This window comes from Nicotiana tomentosiformis, chromosome 2 (assembly GCF_000390325.3).
Source record: "Nicotiana tomentosiformis chromosome 2, ASM39032v3, whole genome shotgun sequence".
NCBI classification, from domain to species: Eukaryota; Viridiplantae; Streptophyta; class Magnoliopsida; order Solanales; family Solanaceae; genus Nicotiana; species Nicotiana tomentosiformis.
In genome coordinates, this window is record NC_090813.1 from 119,996,269 (window position 1) to 120,013,698 (window position 17,430).

Sequence of the window (17,430 nt, forward strand, 5' to 3'; positions counted from 1 at the left end):
TTTCTTGTACTCTGTCGTGCGAATTTGTTGATTATAGGAACTAAATTTATGTTATTTTATTCTCTCACAGATGGTGAGGACACGTGCTACCAGATCGGATGGTAAGCTACCAATTCCACCAGTTAGGTCTGCGAGAGGTCAGGGCCGTGGTAGAGGCCGTGGACGAGGTAGAGGTCGAGGTATAGCCTGTACAGCAGTTGGAGCACCACCACCAGGTGCTCCAGCTCAGGAGCAGATTTCAGATATAACTGAGCCGACAGGACCAGATCAGGCACCAGCTATGCCCATTGTTATTCCAGGCCTTCAGGAGGCTTTGGCCCATATATTCATAGTTTGCACGAGCCTTGCTCAGGTGGTTTCGGATCAGGCCGCGCCTACCACTTCTCAGGCCGGGGGAGGTACTCATACCCCTATTGCTCGTACTCCAGAGCAGGTAGTGCAGCGACTTTAGATACCGGGTGCACCACCAGTCTAGCCAGTTGCAGTTGCTCAGGCCCAGGTGATCCCCGTTATGGCCGATGATGAATAGAGGAGACTTGAGAGATTTGGGAGGCTTCGACCTGCATCATTTAGCGATGCTGAGTCAGAGGATGCTCAGGGATTTCTGGATAAGTGCCAGCGGATGCTTCGGACAACGGGTTTTCTAGAGACCATTGGGGTCTCGTTCACTACTTTTCAATTTTCTCGGGATGCCTTCAAATGGTGAGAGACGCATGCCGATCAGTGCAGTACCACTTATAAGGCAGGAGTTCTCTATTCTCTTTTTGGAGAAGTTCGTGCCGTAGTCTCGTGGGGAGAAACTTCGGTAGGATGGCATGTCTGTGACCCAGTACGAGATGAGGTTTTCTGAGTTGGCTCATCGTGCAGTTTGGTTGGTCCCCACTGATAGGGAAAGGATTAGGAGGTTCATTGATGGCCTCACATACCAGTTGCAGTTGCTTATGACTAGGGAGAGAATATCTGGTGCCACTTTTGACGAAGTGGTTGACATTGCTCGGCAGATAGATGTGGTCCATAGCTAGGAGTATGGTGAGAGGGAGACTATGAGGCCTCGAGGTTCGGGCGGTTCTGGTAGGGTACCTTATGGAGGGCAATCCTACCACAGTAGGGGTCGTCCTTACAGGCACGCTCAGACGGGTCGTCCAGTTCATCGTGGTGCATCATCCAGCCATGGTTCATATAGATCTCATCAGGATCAATCATCTCTTAGTTCCCTGCCAGCCCATAGTACATCCCGTGCTCCTTCAGTTCAGGGTTCATCTACATTAGGTGCTTCTAGCAGTTATTCTGGTTCTCGAGGTCCGCCTCAAAACTCGCAACCATTTTTCGAGAGGAATTGCTATGAGTGTGGAGAGATGGGTCATGTGAGGAAATATTGTCCCCGCCTTACGCGAGGTCCAGTTCAGTAGAGGAGTCAGGCTACTACTTCTGCACCAGTTGCTCCACCACCCGCCTAGCCAGCTCGGGGTAGGGCTCAGTTAGCTAGGGGTCGCCCAAGAGGGGGAGGCCAATCAGGTGATGGTCAGGCCCGATTATATGCTTTTCCTGCCACAGGTATTGTCTCAGTTAGCTAGGGGTCGCCCAAATGTTGTTGCTTCAGATGCAGTGATCACAGGTATTGTCTCAGTGTGCCACAGGGAGTCTTTAATATTATTTGACCATGGTTCTACTTATTCGTATGTATCATCGTACTTTACTCATTATCTGGATATGCCCCATGAGTCATTAGTTTCACTTGTTCGTGTATCTACGCCGGTGAGCTATACTATTATTGTGGACCGTGTGTATCGGTCATGTGTCGTAACTATTGGGGGACTGGAGACTAAAGTTGATCTTTTATTGCTCAGTATGGTTGATTTTGATGTAATTTTGGGTATAGATTGGTTGTCTCCATGTTATGCTATTCTGGACTGTCACGCAAAAATTGTGACGTTGGCGATGCCGAGGTTACCAAAGGTTGAATGGAGAGGTTCTCTAGACTATGTTCCCAACAGGGTAATTTCTTATTTGAAGGCCCAACGTATGGTTGGGAAGGGGTGTTTGTCATATTTGGAATTTGTAATAGATGTTGATGAAGATACTCCTACTCTTGATTCAGTACCGGTAGTGCGAGACTTTCTGGATGTATTTCTTGTAGACTTGCCGGATATGCCACCCGACAGGGATATTGATTTCTGTATTGATTTGGTGCTGGGCACTCAGCTCACTTCTATTCCTCTGCATCGTATGGCACCAACTAAATTATAAAGTATTGAAAGAGCAACTTCAGGAACTCCTTGATAAGGGGTTTATTAGGCCTAATGTGTCACCTTGGGGTGCACCGGTTATGTTTGTGAAAAAGAAAGATGGTACCATACGGATGTGCATCGATTATAGGTAGTTGAACAAAGTTACAATCAAGAATAAATATCCTTTGCCGTTTATTGACGATTTATTTGACCAGCTTCTGGGAGCGAGGGTATTCTCCAAAATTGATTTGAGATCTGGGTATCACTAGTTGAAAATTCGGGATTCGGATATTCTAAAGATGACATTTAGGACTCGTTATGATCATTATAAATTTCTCGTGATGTCTTTTGGGCTGACCAACACCCCAACAACATTTATGCACTTGATTAATAATGTATTCCAGCCATATCTTGACTCATTTGTCGTTGTATTTATTGACGATATCCTGGTATACTCACGTAGCCAGGAGGAGCATGCACGACACATGAGTATTGTACTACAGAGGCTCAGAGAGGAGAAACTTTATGCCAAATTCTCTAAGTGTGAATTCTGGATTAGCTCAGTGGCATTCTTGGGACACATAGCGTCCAATAAAGGAATTAAGGTGGATCCGAAGAAAATAGAGGCAATTTAGAGTTGGCACAGGACATCTTCAGCTACTGAGATTCGTAGTTTTCTTGGCTTGGCTGGTTATTATTGTCCCTTTGTGGAGGGTTTCTCTTCTATTGCATCGCCCTTGACCAAATTGACCCATAACGGTGCTCCATTCAGGTGGTCGGATGAGTGTGAAGAGAGCTTTCAGAAGCTCAAGACTGCCTTGACCACAGCTCCAGTTCTAGTTTTACATTCAGCCTCAGGTTCTTATACAATATATTGTGATGCTTCTCGGGTTGGTATTGGGTGTGTCTTAATGTAGGAGGGTAGAATGATTGCTTATGCCTCGCGTCAGTTGAAGCCAGATGAAAATAACTACGTTGTTCATGATTTAGAATTGGCAGCTATTGTCCATGCATTAAAGTTTTAGAGGCACCATCTCTATGATGTGATTTGTGCGGTATTTACAGATCATCGGAGTCTTCAGCACTTATTTAAATAGAAGGATCTAAATTTGAGATAGCGGAGATGGTTGGAGCTGCTGAAGGATTATGATATTACTATTTTGTATCATCCAGGGAAGGCCAATGTGGTGGACGATGCCTTGAGTAGGAAGGCGGTGAGTATGGGTTAGCCATGCATTCATTCCTGTTGGTGAAAAGCTTTTTGCAGTTGATGTTCAAACCTTGGCTAATCAGTTCATGAGGTTAGATGTTTTGGAGCCTAGTCGGGTACTAGCCTGTGTGATTTCACGGTTTTCTTTATATGACCGCATCATAGAGCGCCAGTATGATGATCCTCATTTGCTTGTCCTAAAGGACACAGTTCAGCACAGTGATGCCAAAGATGTTACTATTGGAGATGATGTGATGTTGAGGATGCAGGGTCATATTTGTGTGCCAAATGTAGATGGATTGCGTTAGTTGATTCTTTAAGAAGCCCACAGTTCGCAGTATTCCATTCATCCGGGTGCCACTAAGATGTACTAAGACTTGAGGCAACACTATTAGTGGAGAAAAATGAAGAAAGATATAGTTGGGTTTGTCGCTCGGTGTTTAAATTGTCAACAAGTGAAATACGAACATCGGAGACAGGGCGGATTGCTTCAAAAACTTGAAATTACGGAATGGAAGTAGGAGTGTATTACCATGGACTTCGTAGTTGGGCACCCATGGACTTTGAGGAAGTTTGATGATTTTTGGGCGATTGTGGATCGGTTGACCAAGTCCACGCATTTTATTCCAGTTAGTACTACTTATTCTTCAAAGCGGTTGGCTAAAATTTATATCCGCGAGATTATTCGCCTACACAGTATGCCGGTGTCTATCATTTCAGATCGGGGCACGCAGTTTACATCACAGTTTGGAGAGCAGTGTAGCGAGAATTAGGTACACAGGTTCAGTTGAGTACCGAATTTCACCCTCAGTCGGACGGACAGTCCGAGCGCACTATTAAGATATTGGAAGATATGCTATGTGCTTGTGTAATAGATTTTGCCACTTGCAGAGTTTGCTTACAATAACAACTACCAATCGAGCATTCAAATGGCTCCGTATGAGGCTTTATATGAGAGAGTGTGTCGATCTCTAATGGGTTGGTTTGAGTTCGGTGAGGCTAGGCTATTGGGTATTGATTTAGTCCAGGATGCTTTGGAAAAGGTTAAATTGATTCAGGAATGACTTCGCATGGCGCAGTCTAGACAAATGAGTTATGTCGACCGGAAGGTTCGCGATGTTGCTTACATGGTAGAAGAGAAGGTACTACACCGAGTTTTGTCTATGAAGGGTGTTATGAGATTTGGGAAGAAGGGAAAGTTGAGTCATAGGTATATTGGACCTTTTGAAATAATTAAGAAGATTAGAGAGGTGGCTTATGAACTTGCATTTTCGCCTAATATATGGGGTGTTCATCCAGTGTTTCATGTATCTATGCTCCGAAAATATGTCAGAGATCCGTCTCATGTCTTGGATTTCAGCACAGTACAATTTGATGGTAATTTGACTTATAATGTGGAGCCGGTGGCTATTTTAGACCGGCAGGTTCGAAAGTTAGGATCAAAGAACATAACCTCAGTGGAAGTACAGTGGAGAGGCCAACCAGTCGGAGAAGCTACTTGGGAGATTGAGCGGGAGATTCGGAGCAAATATCCACACCTATTTAAGGCTCCAGGTATGATTCTAAACCCATTCGAGGACGAACGTTCGTTTCAGAGGGGGAGAATGTAATGACCCAGCCGGTCGTTTTGAGTATTACAACCTTGTTCCCCCATTTACTGCTCAATCTGTGCTTTACAGTTATTATATGAATTGTTGGGGTAATTGGTTCGGGTCCGGTGAGGTCTTGGAATGAATGGGAACACTTAGTTTCAAAGTTTAAAACTTAAGTTGAAAAGGTTAGATGGATGTCGACCTATGTGTAAATGACCCCGGAATAAAGTTTTAATGATTCCAATAGCTCTGTATTGTGATTTTTGGACTTAGGAGCGTGTCTGAAAAATTATTTGGAAGTCTGTAGTTACATTAGGCTTGAAATGGCTAAAATAGAAATTTAAGTTTTGAAGTTCGACCGGGGAGTTCACTTATTGATATCGGAGTCGGAATCTAGTTCTGAAAATTTTCATAGCTCCGTTATATCATTTATGACTTCCGTACAAAATTTGAGGTCAATCGGAATTAAATTGATAGGTTTGGCATCGAATGTAGAAGTTGGAATTCATTAGTTTTCGTTAAGCTTGAATTTGGGTGTGATTTGTGATTTTAGCTTCTTTTTTTTGACGTGATTTGAGGCTTCGACTAAGTTCGTATGATATTTTAGGACTTATTAGTGTATTTGGGTTGAGGTCCCGGGGGTCTCGGGTGAGTTTCGGATGGTTAACAGATCGAAAATTTGGACTTGGGAAAATCTGGAAACTTTGCTTCCGGTGTTACCGCACCTGCGAAGCTTTGACCGCAGGTGCGACACCGCACGTGCGCAAGGACCATCGCAGAAGCGGCCAGGAGTGAAGGGCAGGGGAGGTTGCGCAGGTGCGAAGATTTTGCCGCACCTGCGAGGTCACAGATGCGGCTGATTGACCGCAAAAGTGGAAGGGGCAGTTTGGACTCGCCGCAGAAGCGTGTTCGTAGAAGCGGATTAGTAGTCCGCAGAAGAGGACCAGTCATCCGCAGAAGCAAAAAAGGGAGCAGAAGCGGGTGCCAAAAACCACAAAAGCGGTTGCGTAGAAGCGGTTAAAATACTGCAGATGCGGAACCCCTGGCACTATACATTTTGAAGGGGTTCCGAGTTTTTGCCATTTTTGGGCATTTCAAGCTCGGACTGGTCGATTTAGAGTGAGGTTTTCATGGTAATTCATGAGGTAACTCACTTGTGATCATTTCTACTCCATAATATTGAATTAGCATTGAATGATTTGGAGGTCGAGTTGATGTCGGAATTTGGTAAAATTTGTATAATTAGACTCGTGGTTGAATGGACGTTCATATTTTGTAACTTTTGTCGGGTTCCGAGACGTGTGCCCCATGGGCGATTTTTGAGTGCAATTTCCGATTTTAATGGAAAATTAATATTTTTATATGGAATTAATTCCTATAATTTGCATTGATTGAATCAAATTAATTTTGACTAGATTCAAGGCGTTTGCAGACCGATTCGCGAGGCAAAGGCATAAGAGAGTAAAGAATTACACGGCTTGAGGTAAGTAACACTTCTAAACTTGGTTCTGAGGGTATGAATCCCCGAATTTGGTGTTATATAAATTTTTTGGAAGTAACGCAAATGATAGGTGATGAGCGTGTGGACGTGCACCATAGAAATTGTGATTTGAATAAATCCTGTGAAGTTTTAAAATTAAAGAAACATGTTATTATCTGAACATTTTCCACGTGTTAGAGAAATTGAGTTGAGGCTCTTATTAAAGATCATGTTTAGGCTACGTTCCGATATTTTGGGACCTATGGGGTCATGTTGCTGTTGAGTTAATTGTTTTGAAAATGTACATTTCAATCTCAGTCATATTCGTCCATTGTGAGGATATTTATGGGATCGTGTTGCGCGCTGCAGTAGGCCATATTAGCTTTATATATATTATTATTTTTATGGGATCGGGCTGCACGCCGCAGCAGGCCTTATAGGCTTTATTGTTCTGTATCGGGGTTGTACACCTCAACAGGCCTTATTATCTTTATTATTATATGGATCGGGACTGCCCGCCTGCAGCAGGCCATATTGGCTTTATATCACGCTTGAGCTGAAGGAGCCCCTCCGGAGTCTGTACACACACCCCAATAAACGTAGATGATTATATATTCGGGATGGACTTCCCAGGGCATAGACTTGCCTTACTTATTTATATTGTGATGAATTTTTCTGGACATAGATCTTGTCCATATCATTTACATTTGGGGATAAATTTCCCAGGGCTAGATTGGCCTTATACGGTACTGAGTGACTGACTGTCAGTCGATGTGTATATAAATTTCCCAAGGCTGGATTGGCCTTATATGGTACTGAGTGACTGACTGTCAGTCGATGTGTGTGTGTGTGTATGTGTGTGTGTGTGTGTGTGTATATATATATATATATATATATATATACAGGATGGAATATCCCTGGGCTGGATTGGCCATCTACAGTACTGAGTGACCGAATGAATTATGACATGTACATGAGGTCTTTCCACTAAGATGTCATATTCCTCATATCATGCAGTATTGATCTATTTTTGCTTGTACTGAGTTTAACTATTAATGTTGAAAGAATGCCTACATTTCTGTACAATTATTTATGTACTAGCCTGTACCTGTGTAGCTCATCACTACTTTCAGTCTAGAGGTTAGTCTTGTTACTTATTGAGTTGGTTGTACTCATACTACACTCTGCACCTCGTGTGTAGATCCAGGTGCTTCCGGACACGGCGACTGTTAGACCTCAGTGTGTCATCAGATGGAGACTATCAAGGTAGCTGTTTAGCGTCCGCTGACCTTGTCTCTCTTTCCTTCAGTTATTGTGTTGTTCTATACTTTCAGATAATATTTTTATCAGTCAGACTTTGTTTTCATATTAGATGCTCATGTACTCAGTGATACCTGGTTTTGGGAGTGTTTATCTCTGTATTTGTGAGATTTCTTCCACTGAATTTAAATATTATATTTCAAACTTAAAAGATATGGTGGTTTATTGAGATTTATTGACTTGTCTAGTATTGAGATAGACGCCATCATGACAGGTGAGATTTTGGACCGTTACACATAAGTTTTTGTACAAAATTCCAAATTACAACTTTTATTTTTTGATCATCCCCAAATTTCTTATAGATGGCAAGATATAAGCTCCCAAAGTCACACCATTAACAACATAAATTTCTTCTAGGAAATCGCGAATTTCCTTCCGCAATCGCGATTTGTAAGGCCTGGAACAACACTTTGCTCTTCGCGGTCGCAAAGAAAGATGCACCCCGACTCAGAAACATCAGCTCAAACATGGAGAAATGACCCGTAGCCCATCCAAAACACTCTCGAGGCCCCTGGGACCCCGTCTAATCATACCAACCATTCCCAAAACATTATGCAAACTTTTTCGGGGCATCAAATCATACCAAACAACATCCAAACTATGAATCGATGATCAAAATCCTTCTTTCAACTTTCAAACTTTCAAACTTCGCCGAACGCATCCGGATTACACTTAAATATTCTGGAATGACACAAAGCTTTACGTGCAAGCCACAAATCACAATACGAACCTATTCCAGGGCTCGGAATCCCATAATATCAATAAAAATCAAAGTTCACTTCAAATCAATCTTAGGAAATTCTAAAACCTTCAAAATGCTAACTTTTCACAATAAGCGCTGAAATACTTCCGGACCACCGGATACTCAACCCGAACATACGCCCAAGTCTGAAATCATCATACAAACTTATTAGAACCTTCAAATCTCGATTCCGAGGTCGTTTACCTAAAAGTCAAACGTTAGTCAACTCTTCCAACTTAAAGCTTCCGAATCAACTCCAAACTTTCCAAAATTTGATTCCGACTGCGAGTACAAGTCATAAAACATGAAGTGAAGCTACTCAAGGCCTCAAACTACCGAACGACGCGCTAGAGCTCAAAACGATCGCCTGGATCGTTACAGAATGTGCCTTTCCACTTATGATGAGAAAAACCATATAATAGATAATACCACATAACTGGAATCTTAATAAAATCAAAACTAAAAAATGTTTAAAAATGAACAATAAGTAACGAGTAAATAAGTTTTCTCAAAAAAAACTTTAAAAAATTATTATGGGAATACATTATGGAGTAAGTTAAAAAGTAAATTCTTTTACTTAACATATTAAAGATTTAATGATTTTGAAACTTTAAAAAATTGCAAGCAGCAAAATAAGATCTGAATAAAATATCTATATTATATAAGTAATGTGAGAGTATTTTAATAAAACTCAAAAATATTATTGACAAATTTAAATAATACCTGAATAGTTTTTAGCAATAAAATTAACTTGAGTAAATAAAATGCTCAGGAGTGGAAAACAATCTGTATTATACTTTTTTACATTAAGCAAGGATATATCATCAAATGGTAAACTAATTAAATGTCACGTGAAAATATAAAAATATTAAATACTGAATAATGCAATAATAACAAGTAATAATAAATAAAAAAGAGAAAAATAATATAGAAGGATGAGACTTATTTCAAGTTGAGATGAGAAAATATCTTTCCAATTATGATGAGAAAAGCCATATAATAGATAATACCACATAACTGAATTCTTAATAAAATTAAAATGAAAAGATAGTGAACAATCAAAGAATTTCAAGTAACGAGTAAATAAGCTTACGCACAAAAAGAAACTAAAATTGTTTATTAAAAAATAGAGAGATAAGATTTATTTGAATTTTAGATGAGAAAGTGTCATTTGAATTATGATGAGAAAATTTATATATTGGATTATATAACATAACTAAAATCATAATAGATAAAATAAAAAATATATAAACCAATGAAGAAGTGCAAGCTATTGGAGATACTAGCAAAGCTAAATGAGTTGGCTGATTTTTCACTGGATGAAAAAATATAACTTTTCGAGGTTAATTGTTTTTTTCTCAAGCACTAATTTTATAGAGACAACTAGATGAAATTCATTTATTTATTTTTTGGTTTAATTATTTTGAATGCGGTCTCTAAATTTAAGATGTAATTTACATATATTTTTGTAAATTATCTCCGTTTTTTTTATATATATTAAAATGATTCGCGCACTGCCCGAGTACGTATACTAGTTTATAATAGTAGAAGAAGTCCTATTTCAACTAGAAATTTAAAATCATCAAAAGACTAAATCCTAAATGGTTCAGGTTCTTATTCCAAGAGGTGGAGGAAAACTGAAAAGAACAGGAGATGGGAATATTTTGTAAGACACGACGGACAATGTGGGTGTCACGACCCAGTTTCTCCTATAGGACGTGATGACGCCCAACGTCATCGCTAGGCAAGGCAACAGTGAACTAATCATGTAATTTTTCTTTTTAATAAATTTTCAAGTAGTCAAATTTCGTTTATTAAGAAATTAAGGGGTAGAAAATTTAATAAAGTAAAGCAAAAGCTAATGAGTGAGCACATGCAGTGAAATAAACACTCCAAACCATAAAGTCTACTAATATGTGTTCCAAGACCTAGTATCACAAGTGTATGATCAACTAGTAAAATATACAAAACTCTAAACTACTGTCTGAAATAGAGTAGACAGAAAATAAATGTAAAAGAGAGATTTTGGATGCTGCAGAACGGAATCAGAAAGCATCTCACCACTAGGCCTCGGGGTATTGGGGGTGCGCGCCAGTATGATTGCCAGATGTACCTGCCTCAGATCCTACACGATTAGTGCAGAAGTGTAGCGTGAGTACATAAACAACATGTACCCAGTAAATATCCAGTTTAACCTCGAAGAAGTAGTGACGAGGGGTTGACATCAACACTTACTATGGGCTAACAATAAAATATAGAAATGCTAAATAGACATAGAATATGTGAATAATAATATCAACACAATGACAACAATGATTAAATAACTCTTTAACTAATAGTAAATTCCAAGAGTCTTCTATTAGCACATACTAATTCCCAATAAATTCCGAACAAATAAATAAATTATAATCTCTCAATTCATGAAAAAATAATATCATGTGTATTCGGGCTTCAAGCATTAACACGCAAGATTTATGCCGGGGTCGTACGACCTGATTCAGAATAATGTGTATACTGTCGAGAGTCGAGCGGCACGAACCATAGAAGCATCTATTATACTGTCGAGGCGTTTGGCCCGCTCCATAAGAAGAGAGAATACTTTATGAACATCCTATTTAAAAGCTATTATAAGGCTAATAGACAAAGAAGCACAATCTCTATTAATGGTCAAGTGACCCGTCAAAACTCAAGTAAGTGAAATTCGGTCTTTACAAATCCTTTAACAAGTTTCAATATAATTTAAGCACTTTAATTAACAAGTAGGGTGTAAATATCATAAGTATTTCATGATTTGGATCCTAAACTACCGGGACTTAAGCATAATTAGTGGCTACGCACGGACTCTCATCATCCCGTGCGTACGTAACCCCCACAATTAGAATCAAATTGCAATTTAAATCACCTATAGGGTAAATTTCCTCTTACAAGGTTAAGCAACAGACTTATCTCCTCTCAAAGATCACTTTTCTGCCACAAATTCATTCTAAGGACCCAACTCGGTGCCGAACAATCCGAAGCTAGACAAATGTTAATAATAATTTAGCTATTAGAGTAATTAAACAACCCAAATTGAAAGATTCTTAAAATTCACCCTGGAGCCCACATGCCCGGATTTCAGAAATTTTTAAAGGTAATTGTTACCCATAACCTCACGAACTCAAATATATAATTTTTACCCAATTTCATAATCATTTTCGTGGTTAAATCCAATTTTTATCAAAACCTAGATTTTTTAACTAAACCCATAATTTTTATAATTTTACATGTTAAATCTACCCATGATCTATGTATTTAACTTACATTAGATAAAAATTACTTACCTTAAATAGCTAGGTGAAAATCCATCTCCAAGAAGCTTTAAAATCGCCCAAGAGATGAAATAAATGAGTCAAAAATGGCCTAAGACCCGACTTAAATGAACCCTTCTGCCTCCAACAATTTCCGTTGCTGCGAAACAATGGCCGATGTTGCGGCTCCGTATCTGTGGCATATACATCGCAGATGCGGACCCTTTCTAGCCGGCCTACTTCCGCTTCTGCGGTGCCCTCTTCGTATCTGCGGGCTCGTAGATACGGTCAAGCCCCTCGCACCTACGCCACAGCCCCTCCAGCTCAAGGCCGCTTTTGCGGACCATTGACCACTTCTGCGGTCGCGCACCTGCGCCCCCTTATCCGCACTTGCGGACTCAGCCCATATCCGCACCTCCGGCTAACCAGCTGCTTCTGCGGTGCCGCACCTGCAGCCATTTCGTTGCGGGTGCGGAATCACCAGAAGCCCTACTGCTTCAAAATTTCTTCCAAGTCCAAACGAATTCCGCGCATCATTCGGATGGCATCCGAGGCTCCCGAGGCCTCGTCCAAACATACCAAATAGTTCGAAATCATAATGGACTCGCTCGAACTCTCGGAACACATAAAATAACATCTAAACTAAGTATTACACTCTAGATAAAATCAAATCAACTTATGAACTTCAAGTTCTTCCAACTTATTTTTGGTTTCGGAGTGAAATGGGACACATAGTCCCTGAAATAGAAGTTTAAGTCATAGGAATCGACCGTAGTTTGAACTGTGTGAATATGACTCTGGAATAGATTTTTGACGGTTTCAATAACTCAGTGGGGTGATTTTGGTCTTATGAGTGTGTTCGGATGTTGAATTGGAGGTCCATAGATCATTTTAGCGCCAATTAACGAAAGTTGGAAAATTTGATAATTTTTGGGAAGTTTGACCAGGAGTGAACTTTTTGATATCAGAGTTGGATTCCGATTCCGGATGTTGGAATAGGTCCGTAATATCTATAATAACTTGTGTGCAAAATTTGAGGTCAATCGGACTAGATTTGATAGGTTTCGGCGTAGGATGTTGAAGTTTGAAAATTTGAAATTTATTAAGCTTGAATCAATGTGTAATTCGTGTTTTTAGCATTGTTTGATGTGATTTAAAGGCTCGACTAAGTCTGTGTGACGTTTTTTGACTGTTTTGTATATTTGGTTGAGGTCTGGGGGGCCTCGGCTGAGTTTCGGACTGTTAACAGATCATTTTTGGACTTAGAAGATTGTCTGGTGTTGGGCTGGTTCTGGTGTAATCGCACCTGCGCAAGGCTGACCGCAGGTGCGAGCTCGCAGAAGCGAGCTAAGGAGCGCAGAAGTGGGATTTGAAATGTGTCCAGGGATCTCAGGTGCGAGGGAAATGCTGCATATGCGAGCCCGCATATGCGCTTGAAGTTCCGCAGAAGCGGGGAGTGAGCTGGGCAGGGGAGTCTACAGGAGCGGACAATGTTCGCAGGCGCGCACTCTCAGGTGTGGTTTTTTGATTGTAGAAGTAGACCCATGTGTTTTAAGTCAAGTCCGCACATGCGATGGAAATTTCGCGGATGCAGGGTGACAGGTGCGACTGTGGGTCCGCAGGTGCGAGATCACTAGGCAGAAAAGTGGCAATTCCGAGGGTTTATTTAATTCTTCATTATTGGACATTATGAGCTCGGGTTTGGCGATTTGTTAGAGCAGTTTTGAGGGATTTCTTGAGGTAAGTTTCTTGAGCTTATTTTTTATCAATAATCTTGTTTCCCCGTTGTTTTCCCCACCTAGATTGTGTGTGTTAAGGTGGAATGTGGGAGTTGAGGCTAGGGATATGGAAAGTGTAATTTGGGGATTTAAGTGGTGACTTGGTGTCGGATTTTGGTAGTTTTGGTATGGGTGAACTCGATATCGAATGGGTGTTCGTATTTTGTGACTTTTACCCGATTCCGAGACATGGGCACGGGTCGACTTTTTGGGGCGATTTTTCGATTCTTTGCTAAAGTCGTAGATTTATGATTTAAATTATTTTCTTGTAATAGTATTCATGTTATGTAATTACGTTTGGCTAGAGTTTGGCCATCCGGAGTCGGAAAGTCAAGGGAAAGGAATTCTTATCAATTTATTAAGCGAGATTAGAGGTAAGTGACTTGTCTAACTTTGTGTAGAGGAAGTCCCTTAGGATTTGGAATTGTTGTACTAATTTGTGATATGTGAGTGCCGTTTACGCAAGGTGACAAGTGCATACATGGGATGATTATGGAAAATTCGGTTCTTGCTGATTTGTCATCTTTTAAAATACATTAACAGAGTTGCCTTAACATATGTAGTGATCGTGTTTAGCCTTGTATCGCATGTCTACGTGCCTAAGTTCTTACTTGCAATTTGTGCAACGTGCTTAGTTGAATTACCTGCTTTACTTGATTTGAATTAAATATTTAACTATAAGATTCTTGCTGAAAATCCGTGTTTTCCTTCGATTACCTGCTGCATATTTACTTTGGGACTACGAAGCGTTTACTTGGCGATCCCCCTATACTGCATATTTACTTTGGGACTACGAGGCGTTTACTCGGGAGTTCCCCGTTTACTGCATATTTACTTTGGGACTACGAGGCGTTTACTCAGGAGATACCCCATATACTGCATATTTACTTTGGGACTACGAGGTGGTACCTCGGGAGTGCCCATGTTGTTTACCTCTATTTACTGTGCTGATAGTTTCTGAAACTTCTTATTATTTAAATTCTCAGTCATTTCAAAATACTGTTATATCTTTTGCCTTACTTTCCTTATAAACCAGTAGGGCCCTAACTTGACCTTATCACTACTCTACCGAGGTTAGATTTGGTATTTACTGGGTACCGTTGTGGCATACTCATACTACACTCTGCACATCCTTTTGTGCAGATCCAGGTTCGACCTACCAGCCCAGATATCAGTGAGCTGGACCATGCGTGGAGACTTCTAGGTATATCTACCAGCGTCCACAGACCACGGAGCCCCCCTCTATCCTTATTATGTTATTTTCCCTTATTCTCTTTGGACTTTGATGTATAAAGATACTTAGTATTTTCTCTTTTAAGCTTGTGACTTATTTGTACCGGGTTTTGGGAGATGTATTTATTTTGAATCGCAGTTTGATTTATGTTACATGTTGAGATTGAGCTTCAATTTTATATTTCTATTTTTCTCATAATTGTTAGGCTTACCTAATCTTAGAAATTAGGTTCCATCATGACATCCTATGGAGGAAAATTGCGGTCGTGACACCTACTCCAAACCAAATTTAAAGAACTTAAAAAACCTTCAATGTCCAACTTTCAATATTAAGGGCCGAAACTCTCCCGGGTCATCCAAAACCCGATCCGAATGCACGCCCAAATCCAAAATCATCATAAGAATCTATTGGAACCTTCGAATCCCGATTCCGCGGTCGTTTACTCAAAACGTTGACTCAAGTCAAACTTACCCCTTTTTAGCCAATATTAAGAAACTAAGTATTCTGATTCCAACCCGAACCCTTTCAAACCCAAACTAACCATCCCCGCAAGTCATAAAATAGTAAAAGCACATAAGAAAAGTCTTATTTAGGGGAAACGGGAGATCTAGGAAGCAAAACGACTGGTCGGGTCGTTAGAGTGGGGACTTAAAATAATAATGTTTTCTTTGCTTAAATTTTAAATATATTTTAAAAGGTGTTTCACTAAAAATATGTAGTTGTTTTTTAGAGTACTTTAATGTAGTATTGCAATATAAATTGAATTCTGAAAAGTAGATATTGAAACTGAGACCATCAAATTAAATACCTTATCTCAACTACAAACTCATCCAAAGAGTGAATAAATAACACGTCAAGTTTGTAAGGGGGTGTCTTTTTTTTTTTCTTTTCTGGAAATACCAAAAATAATGGAAAAGAAAAGTGTCACGACCCAATTTTCCCTATAGGCCGTGATGGTGCCCAACGTCGTCACTAGGCAAGCTTAATAGTAAACTAATCATGTATTTGTTCTTCTTAATAATTTCAAAGTAGTTAATTTTTTTATTTATTGAGAAAGTGATTAGTGGAAAATTATAGCAAAGTAAAGTATAAACTAATGAGAGAATAAATACAGTGAATCTAATACTCAAAACCATAAAGTGTCTACTAGAATGTTCCCAATACCGGGTGTCACAAGTGTATGAGCAACTAGTAGAATATATATAACACCTATGCTTCTGTCTGGAATAAGATAGACATAAAGAAATACAAAAAAGAGACTGCGGGTGCTGCAGAACGGACATAAAGAGCAGCTCATCACTATGCCTCGGGGTAATGGGGGTGCGCGCCTGGATGACTTTCAGATGTACCTGCCTCAGATCCTGCACGATTAGTGCAAAAGTGTAGCGTGAGTACATAAATAACATGTACCCGGTAAGTATCTAGTCTAACCTCGAAGAAGTAGTGATGAGATGTAACGACCTTGTCACGACCCAAAACCTACTATAGGTCGTGATGGCGCCTAACGCCGCTATCAGGCAAGCCCACAGTGATTGATCAATTTAATTACTCATTCTAGTACCTTAAAATCATAGTTTTTATTAATGAAATAGTGTGCAATAGAATTTACATGACTACAGTAGTGAACAACCCATAGGAACCCCAAAAACCCGGTGTCACAAGTGCATGCGCATCAACTAGGAAATATAATAAAATACAACATCTATGTGGAATACAAGTTAGACAGGAATATAAATAACTCTGATGGAGACTCTGCAGGTTGCGGATCGTAACATGAAATGTAGCTCACGGTAAAGTCACGAAAATGGCCATGCCTCTGCGCCCAAAGACCACCGAACATATATGTACTTGCACAAAAAGTACAGCAAGTGTAATGTGAGTATGTAAATCAACGCGTACCCAGTGAGCATATAGCCTAACCCCAGAGAAGTAATGATGAGGGGTAGACATCAACACTTACTAGTGATCTAATAAGACAGATAGAGTAGAAGTAAACATATGTGAATCCAAGAAAATAAACAAAGTAACAAGTATAATACGTGGTACAATCCTCCTTTCAGCAATAACTCAAACTATCATCTAGTAGCTACCTCATCAATCAGAGTATATATATAATGGACCTTACCAGATAGATCGTCCCAGTTCAATCAGGAAAAGCTCACAGGTATGCTGGATTCTTGCCAAATTTTTATACACGATTTCATAAGAGTATTTTATAAAAATGTCGAGGCTTACGGCCCGATCCATCTTAACATTGCCAATCTATAGATACATCTATTTTATTGCCGAGGTGAACGGCCCGCTCCCATGAGAATGTGGTACATAAATCCTACCAAGGCGTACGACCCGATGCATCATAGTGTGCACACTGTCGAGGGTCGAATGGTATGAACCATAGATGTATCTATCATGCCGAGGCGAACGAACTGATCCCATTAGAATAAGAAGCTTTGACGAGTCCTCGACCCCACTCACAAATAGACGTGTGAGTTATAAATTTTTAAGGAAAACCTTTCGGTGAGAATACATAACGTGGGAGAAATTCATAAGCGGAGTACA